This window comes from Arachis hypogaea, chromosome 11, assembly GCF_003086295.3.
Source record: "Arachis hypogaea cultivar Tifrunner chromosome 11, arahy.Tifrunner.gnm2.J5K5, whole genome shotgun sequence".
In the NCBI taxonomy this organism is placed as follows: Eukaryota; Viridiplantae; Streptophyta; class Magnoliopsida; order Fabales; family Fabaceae; genus Arachis; species Arachis hypogaea.
The window spans coordinates 29,131,185-29,140,615 of NC_092046.1; the positions used below are offsets into that span (position 1 = coordinate 29,131,185).

The window sequence follows — 9,431 nt, forward strand, 5'->3', positions numbered from 1 at the left end:
TAAGGTTCACCTAAGTAATTTACCTCTGCCATTGCAGGGTTCTCATGATCATAGGCTTCTTCTTCAGAAGATGCCTCTTGAGTACTGTTGGATGCAGCTTGCATTCCATTCAGACTCTGAGAGATCATATTGACTTGCTGAGTCAATATTTTATTCTGAGCCAATATGGCATTCAGAGTATCAACTTCAAGAACTCCCTTCTTCATAGGCGTCCCATTACTCACAGGATTCCTTTCAGAAGTGTACATGAACTGGTTATTAGCAACCATGTCAATGAGTTCTTGAGCTTCTACAGGCGTTTTCTTTAGGTGAATGGATCCGCCTGCAGAAGTGTCCAGTGACATCTTTGATAGCTCAGATAAACCATCATAGAATATATCCAGGATGGTCCATTCTGAAAGCATGTCAGAAGGACACTTTTTGGTCAACTGTTTGTATCTTTCCCAAGCTTCATAGAGGGATTCACCTTCTTTCTGTCTGAAGGTTTGAACATCAGCTCTAAGCTTGCTCAGCTTTTGAGGAGGAAAGTACTTGGCTAAGAAAGCCGTGACCAGCTTATCCCAAGAGTTCAGGCTGTCTTTGGGTTGAGAGTCCAACCAGATTCTAGCTCTGTCTCTTACAGCAAAAGGGAAAAGCATGAGCCTGTAGACTTCAGGATCTACTCCATTAGTCTTAACAGTATCACATATCTGCAAGAATTCAGTTAAGAACTGAAAAGGATCTTCAGATGGAAGTCCATGAAATTTGCAGTTCTGCTGCATCAGAGAAACTAATTGAGGTTTCAGCTCAAAATTGTTTGCTCCAATGGCAGGAATGGAGATGCTTCTTCCATGTAAATTGGAATTAGGTGCAGTAAAGTCACCAAGCATCCTCCTTTCATTATTATTATTTTCGGCTGCCATCTCCTCTGCCTGTTCAAAAATTTCTGAAAGGTTGTCTCTGGATTGTTGTAATTTAGCTTCTCTTAATTTTCTCTTCAGAGTCCTTTCAGGTTCTGGATCTGCTTCCACAAGAATGTTCTTATCCTTGCTCCTGCTCATATGACAAAGAAGAAGGCACAAAAAATAATAATAATAATAATAATAGAGATCCTTTATACCTCAGTATAGGGATCCCTGTGTGAATAGAAGAAGAGGGGGAGACAAGGAATGTAATGTAATAGAAGAAACACAGCTGTGATGAGGATTTGAGATGTGAGATGAGATGTTAGGATATGAATAAATAGAATAAGATGGGAGAGAGGTAATTTTCGAAAATTATGTTGAAAAAGAGTTAGTGATTTTTGAAAAATGGTTTTTGAAAAATTGTTAGTAATTTTCGAAAATTAATTTTTAAAAAAAAATTAAAATAGTTAATAAATAAAAAAAAGAAATTTTGAAAAAGGGGAGAGATATTTTCGAAAAAGAGAGAGAGAGAGTTAGTTAGGTGGTTTTGAAAAAGATAAGAAACAAACAAAAAGTTAGTTAGTTAGTTGAAACAAATTTTGAAAAGATAGGAAGTTAGGAAGTTAGAAAAGATATTTTGGAAAGATATTTTTGAAAAAGATAAGATAAGAAGATATTTTTGAAAAGATATGATAGAAATTAGTTTTGAAAAAGATTTGATTTTTAAAATCTCAATTAATGACTTGATTCATAAGAAATCACAAGATATGATTCTAGAACTTAAAGTTTGAATCTTTTTTAACAAGCAAGTAACAAACTTCAAATTTTTGAATCAAAACATTAATTGATTATGTTATTTTCGAAAATTATGATATAAAATAATAAAAAGGTTTTTGAAAATTATTTTTTTGGAATTTTCGAAGATAACCATGAATTTTGAAAAAGATTTGAATTTTGAAAAAGATTTTGAAAAAGATAAGATTTTCAAATTGAAAATTTGATTTGACTCATAAGAAACAATTTGATTTTAAAAAATTTTGAAAAAGTCAACTCAAATTTTCGAATTTGATGAGAGAAAAAGGGAAAGATATTTTTTTTATTTTTGAAATTTTTTATGAAAACATGAAAATTATGCAATGCATGAAATTTTTAGATCAAAACAATGAATGCATGCAAGAATGCTATGAATGTCAAGATGAACACCAAGAACATTATGAAGAACATGATGAACATCAAGAGCATAATTTTGAAAAATCTTTAATGCAAAGAAAACATGCAAGACACCAAACTTAGAATTCTTTGATGCTTAGGCACTAAGAATTCAAGAATGCATATGAAAAACACTAAACGACACAAAACAAAAAATCATCAAGATCAAACAAGAAGACTTACCAAGAACAACTTGAAGATCATGAAGAACACTATGAATGCATGATATTTTCGAAAAATGCTAGATGCATATGCAATTGACACCAAACTTATGATATGACTCAAGACTCAAACAAGAAACATGAAATAATTTTTTTATTTTTATGATTTTCTAATTTTTTTTTGGATTTTTATTTTATATTTTTCGAAAATTTATTTTGAAAAAGAAAAATAAGGATTCCAAAATTTTTTATATGAATTCCAGGAATCTTATGCTCTAAAGCTCCAATCAAAGGGTCAGGCATGGCTTAATAGCCAGCCAAGCTTTAGTATGTAACTCAGACATGACACCCCTGACATTCCTTACATTCAACAGCCAATTGGCTAAGAAAGATAAAGAAGCTCTTTTCTTGAGTATAAGAATTGAGACATGGCTTTGCAGCCAGCCAGGCTTCAACATATAATTACATGGGCTAAAGTGATTAGTTGAATACCAATCCCAAAGTAGTTTGGGTATGGCTTTACAGCCAGATATGATTCAACATATTTCATGAAACACTAGAATTCATTCTTAAAAATCTTGAAGCCATAGAATAATTTATTTTTGAAAACATTTTTATTTTTTTCGAAAACAGATGAGAAAATTTTAGAAATATTTTTGAAAAATTTTTGAAAATAAAATAAAAAGAAAATTACCTAATCTGAGCAACAAGATGAACCGTCAGTTGTCCAAACTCAAACAATCCCCGGCAACGGCGCCCAAAACTTGGTGCTGTTGCCGGATCAAAAGGGAATCTGGCACTGATGTTACCGGACCAAAAGCTTGCCGAAAACTCAAACAATCCCCGGCAACGGCGCCAAAAACTTGGTGCACGAAATTGTGTTCCATGTTCTTTGTACTTGTGTGAGAGTAACAATATATAATTGTATTGAATCCTCATTGTGGCTCTATGTATGTATGGACACAACTCCGTTCAACTAACCAGCAAGTGTACTGGGTCGTCCAAGTAATAAACCTTACGTGAGTAAGGGTCGATCCCACAGAGATTGTTGGCTTGAAGCAAGCTATGGACACCTTGAAAATCTCAGTCAGGCGGATTTAAACATGATATTTTATTAGATTAAAATAAACAATAAAAGGGATAGAGATACTTATGTAGATTCATTGGCAGGGATTTCAGATAAGCGAATGGAGATGCTTTTCGTTCCTCTGAACCTTTGCTTTCCTGCTATCTTCATCCAATCAGTCTTACTCCTTTCCATGGCTGGCTGTATGCAAGGGCATCACCGTTGTCAGTGGCTACATCCCCTCCTCTCAGTGAATCTTATGCTCACGCACCCTGTCACGGCACGGCTATTCATCTGTCGGTTCCCGATCATGCTGGAATAGGATTCACCCTCCTTTTGCGTCTGTCACTAACGCCCAGCACTCGCGAGTTTGAAGCTCGTCACAGTCATTCAATCATTGAATCCTACTCAGAATACCACAGACAAGGTTTAGACCTTCCGGATTCTCTTGAATGCCGCCATCATTCTAGCTTACGCCACGAAGATTCTGGTTAGGAGATCTAAGAGATACTCATTCTAGCTTAATTCATGTAGAACAGAAGTGTTTGTCAGACACGCGTTCATAAGAGAGAAGGGTGATGAGCGTCACACATAATCATCACCTTCATTACGTTCTTGGGTGCGAATGGATATCTTAGAAGCGAAATAAGAAGAATTGAATAGAAAACAGTAGTACTTTGCATTAATCTTTGAGGAACAGCAGAGCTCCACACCTTAATCTATGGAGTGTAGAAACTCTACCGTTGAAAATACATAAGTGAAGGTCCAGGCATGGCCGAGATGGCCAGCCCCCAAAACGTGATCAAAGGATCATAAGGTAATCCAAAGATGTCAAATACAATAGTAAGAGGTCCTATTTATAATAAACTAGCTACTAGGGTTTACATGAGTAAGTATTTGATGTATAAATCCACTTCCGGGGCCCACTTGGTGTGTGTTTGGGCTGAGCTTAAGTGTTGCACGTGCAGAGGCCAATTGTGGAGTTGAACGCCAGTTTTTGTGCCAGTTTGGGCGTTCAACTCTGGTTTTGGATCCTTTTCTGGCGCTGGACGCCAGATTTGGGCAGAAGGCTGGCGTTGAACGCCAGTTTACGTCGTCAATTATTGGCCAAAGTATGGACTATTATATATTTCTGGAAAGCCCTGGATGTCTACTTTCCAACGCAATTGGAAGCGCGCCATTTCGAGTTCTGTAGCTCCAGAAAATCCACTTTGAGTGCAGGGAGGTCAGAATCCAACAGCATCAGCAGTCCTTTTTCAACCTCTGAATCTGATTTCTGCTCAAGTCCCTCAATTTCAACCAGAAAATACCTGAAATCACAGAAAAACACACAAACTCATAGTAAAGTCCAGAAATGTGAATTTAACATAAAAACTAATGAAAACATCCCTAAAAGTAACTAGATCCTACTAAAAACATACTAAAAACAATGCCAAAAAGCGTATAAATTATCCGCTCATCAGTTCTTAACTGAATTCTTGCAGATCTGTGATACTGTTAAGACTAATGGAGTAGATCCTGAAGTCTACAGGCTCATGCTTTTCCCTTTTGCTGTGAGAGATAGAGCTAGAATATGGTTGGACTCTCAACCTAAGGATAGCCTGAACTCTTAGGATAAGCTGGTCAAGGCTTTCTTAGCCAAGTTCTTTCCTCCTCAAAAGCTGAGTAAGCTTAGAGTGGATGTTCAGACCTTCAGACAGAAAGAAGGTGAATCCCTCTATGAAGCTTGGGAGAGATACAAAGAACTGACCAAAAAGTGTCCTTCTGACATGCTTTCAGAATGGACCATCCTGGACATATTCTATGATGGTCTGTCTGAATTAGCTAAAATGTCATTGGATACCTCTGCAGGTGGATCCATTCACTTAAAGAAAACGCCTGCATAAGCTCAAGAACTCATTGACATGGTTGCTAATAACCAGTTCATGTACACTTCTGAGAGGAATCCTGTGAGTAATGGGACGCCTATGAAGAAGGAAGTTCTTGAAATTGATACTCTGAATGCCATATTGGCTCAGAATAAAATATTGACTCAGCAAGTCAATATGATTTCTCAGAGTCTGAATGGAATGTAAGCTACATCCAACAGTACTCAAGAGGCATCTTCTGAAGAAGAAGCTTATGATCCTGAAAACCCTGCAATAGCAGAGGTGAATTACATGGGTGAACCTTATGGAAACACCTATAACCCCTCATGGATAAATCACCCAAATATCTCATGGAAGGATCAACAAAAGCCTCAATAAGGCTTTAATAATGGTGGAAGAAATAGGTTTAACAATAGTAAACCTTTTCCATCATCCACTCAGCAACAGACAGAGAACTCTGAACAAAATACCTCTAATTTAGCAAACTTAGTCTCTGATCTATCTAAGGCCACTGTAAGTTTCATGAATGAAACAAGGTCCTCCATTAGAAATTTGGAGGCTCAAGTGGGCCAGCTGAGTAAAAGGATCACTGAAATCCCTCCTAGTACTCTCCCAAGCAATACAGAAGAAAATCCAAAAGGAGAGTGCAAGGCCATTGACATAGTCAACACGGCCGAACCTGGAGAGGAAGGGAGGACGTAAATCCCAGTGAGGAAGACCTCCTGGGACGTCCAGTGATCAATAAGGAGTTTCCCTTTGAGGAACCAAAGGAATCTGAGACTCATCTAGAGACCATAGAGATTCCATTGAACCTCCTTATGCCCTTCATGAGCTCTGACGAGTATTCATCTTCTGAAGAGAATGAGGATGTTACTGAAGAGCAAGTTACCAAGTACCTTGGTGAAATCATGAAGCTGAATGCCAAATTATTTGGTATTGAGACTTGGGAAGATGAACCTCCCTTGTTCACCAATGAACTAAGTGATCTGGATCAACTGACATTGCCTCAGAAGAAACAGGATCCTGGAAAGTTCGTAATACCTTGTACCATAGGCAACATGATCTTTGAAAAGGCTCTGTGTGACCTTGGTTCAGGGATAAACCTCATGCCCCTCTCTGTAATAGAGAAACTGGGAATCTTTGGGGTGCAAGCTACTAAAATCTCATTAGAGATGGCAGACAATTCAAGAAAACAGGCTTATGGACAAGTAGAGGACGTGTTAGTAAAGGTTGAAGGCCTTTACATCCCTGATGATTTCATAATCCTAGATACTGGGAAGGATGAGGATGAATTTATCATCCTTGGAAGACCTTTCCTAGCCACAGCAAGAGCTGTGATTGATGTTGACAGAGGTGAATTAGTCCTTCAATTGAATGAGGACTCCCTTGTGTTTACAACTCAAAGTTACCCTTCTGTAAACATGGAAAAGAGGCACAGTAAGCTTCTCTCAAAACAGAGTCAACCAGAGCCCCCACAGTCAAACTCTAAGTTTGGTGTTGAACTCCCAGATCTAAACTCTAAGTTTGGTGTTGGGAAGTCTCAACAATGCTCTGAACATCTGTGAGGCTCCATGAGAGCCCACTGTCAAGCTAATGACATTAAAGAAGCGCTTGTTGGGAGGCAACCCAATTTTTATTTATCTAATTTTATTTTTCTTGTTCTTTCATGTTTTATTAGGTTCATGATCATGTGGAGTCACAAAATAAATATAAAAATTGAAAACGGAATCAAAAACAGCAGAAGAAAAATCACACCCTGGAGGAAGACCTTACTGGCGTTCAACGCCAGAACAGAGCATGGTTCTGGCGCTGAACGCCCAAAATGGGCAGCATCTGGGCGTTTGAACGCCAGAATTGCACCCTGGAGAAGAGCTGGCGCTGAACGCCCAGAACAAGCATGGTTTTGGCGTTCAACGCCAGAAATGGGCAACAAATAGGCGTTCAACGCCCAGAACAAGCACCAATCTGGCGCTGAACGCCCAGAGTTGTGTGCAAGGGCATTTTGCATGCCTAATTTGGTGCAAGGTTGTAAATCCTTGAACACCTCAAGATCTGTGGACCCCACAGGATCCCCACCTACCTCCACTCACTTCTTCTCACCCCTCTTTCACATAATCCCATAAACACTCTTCCCCAAAACTCTTCACCAATCACCTCAATCTCTCTTCCCTATAACCACTTCACCACTCACATCCATCCACTCTTTCCCATAAACCTACCTCATAAACCCCACCTACCTTCAAAATTCAAAATCAATTTTCCACCCAAAACCCACCCTTATGGCCGAACCTTACCCCCCTCCCTTCCCTATATAAAGCCCTCCATTCTTCTTCATTTTCACACAACACAACACTCTCTTCCCCTTCTTGGCCGAATACACCCCTCCCCTCTCTCCTCTATATTTTCTTCTTCTTTTTCATCTATTCTTTCTTCTCTTGCTCGAGGGCGAGCAATATTCTAAGTTTGGTGTGGTAAAAGCATAAGCTTTTTGTTTTTCCATTACCATTGATGGCACCCAAGACCGGAGAATCCTCTAGAAAAGGGAAAGGGAAGATAAAAGCTTCCACCTCCGAGTCATGGAAGATGGAAAGATTCATCTCCAAAGCTCATCAAGACCACTTCTATGATGTTGTGTTCAAGAAGAAGGTGATCCCCGAGGTCCCTTTCAAGCTCAAGAAGAATGAGTATCCGAAGATCCGACATGAAATCCAAAGAAGAGGTTGGGAAGTTCTAACAAACCCCATCCAACAAGTCGGCATCCTAATGGTTCAAGAGTTCTATGCCAATGCATGGATCACTAGGAACCATGATCAAAGTAAGAACTCAAACCCAAAGAATTATATTACAATGGTTCGGGGGAAATACTTAGATTTTAGTCCGGAAAATGTGAGGTTGGCGTTTAACTTGCCTATGATGCAAGGAGATGCACGCCCCTACACTAGAAGGGTCAACTTTAATCAAAGGTTGGACCAAGTCCTCATGGACATATATGTGGAAAGAGCTCAATGGAAGATTAACTCCAAAGGCAAGCCGGTTTAATTAAGAAGACTGGACCTCAAGCCTCTGGCTAGAGGATGGTTGGAGTTCATCCAACGCTCTATCATCCCCACTAGCAACCGATCTGAAGTTACTGTGGATCGGGCCATCATGATTCATAGCATCATGATTGGAGAGGAAGTAGAAGTTCATGAAGTCATCTCCCTTGAATTCTACAAAATAGCCGAAAAGCCCTCTCCTGGGGCAAGGCTAGCTTTTCCTCATCTTATTTGCTATCTATGTTACTCAGCTGGAGCTTTCATAGAAGGAGACATTCCCATTGAGGAAGAGAAGCCCATCACTAAGAAAAGGATGGAGCAAGCAAGAGAGCCCATTCATGGATCTCAAGAGACGCATGAAGCTCATCACCATGAGATCCCGGAGATGCCTCAAATGCATTTTCCTCCACAAAACTATTGGAGCAAATCAACACCTCCCTAGGAGAATTAAGTTCCAACGTGGGACAACTAAGGGTGGAACATCAAGAGCACTCCATCATCCTTCATGAAATAAGAGAAGATCAAAAAGCAATGAGGGAGGAGCAACAAAGACAAGGAAGAGACATAGAAGAGCTCAAGGACATCATTGGTTCCTCAAGAAGGAAACACCACCATCACTAAGGTGGACTCATTCCTTGTTCTTACATTCTCTGTTTTTCGTTTTCTCTATGTTAAGTGCTTATCCATGTTTGTGTCTTCATTACATGATCATTAGTATTTAGTAACTTTGTCTTAAAGTTATGAATGTCCTATGAATCCATCACCTCTCTTAAATGAAAACTGTTTTAATTCAAAAGAACAAGAAGTACATGAGTTTCGAATTTATCCTTGAACTTAGTTTAATTATATTGATGTGGTGACAATGCTTCTTATTTTCTGAATGAATGCTTGAACAGTGCATATGTCTTTTGAAGTTGTTGTTTAAGAATGTTAAATATGTTGGCTCTTGAAAGAATGATGATAAGGAGACATGTTATTTGATAATATGAAAAATCATAAAAATGATTCTTGAAGCAAGAAAAAGCAGCAAAGAACAAAGCTTGCAGAAAAAAAAATAGCGAAAAAATAGAAAGAAAAAAAAAGAGAAAAAGCAAGCAGAAAAAGCCAAAAGCTCTTAAAACCAAGAGGCAAGAGCAAAAAGCCAACAACCCTTAAAACCAAAAGGCAAGGGTAAATAAAAAGGATCCCAGGCTGAGCATCATGATAGG

The 9,431-nt window shown here is 38.7% G+C and overlaps 2 non-coding genes across 2 annotated transcripts; one reads left to right on the forward strand and one right to left on the reverse strand.

Annotated features, from left to right (window-relative positions):
* Positions 1–398: 398 nt before the first annotated feature.
* Positions 399–506, forward strand: LOC112724543 (small nucleolar RNA R71). Its single transcript, XR_003163700.1, has one exon. It is a non-coding gene; the product is annotated as a small nucleolar RNA R71 (small nucleolar RNA).
* A 4,481-nt stretch (positions 507–4,987) lies between these two features.
* On the reverse strand, positions 4,988–5,095 carry LOC112726052 (small nucleolar RNA R71). The gene has a single exon (XR_003165122.1). It is a non-coding gene; the product is annotated as a small nucleolar RNA R71 (small nucleolar RNA).
* Positions 5,096–9,431: the final 4,336 nt, after the last annotated feature.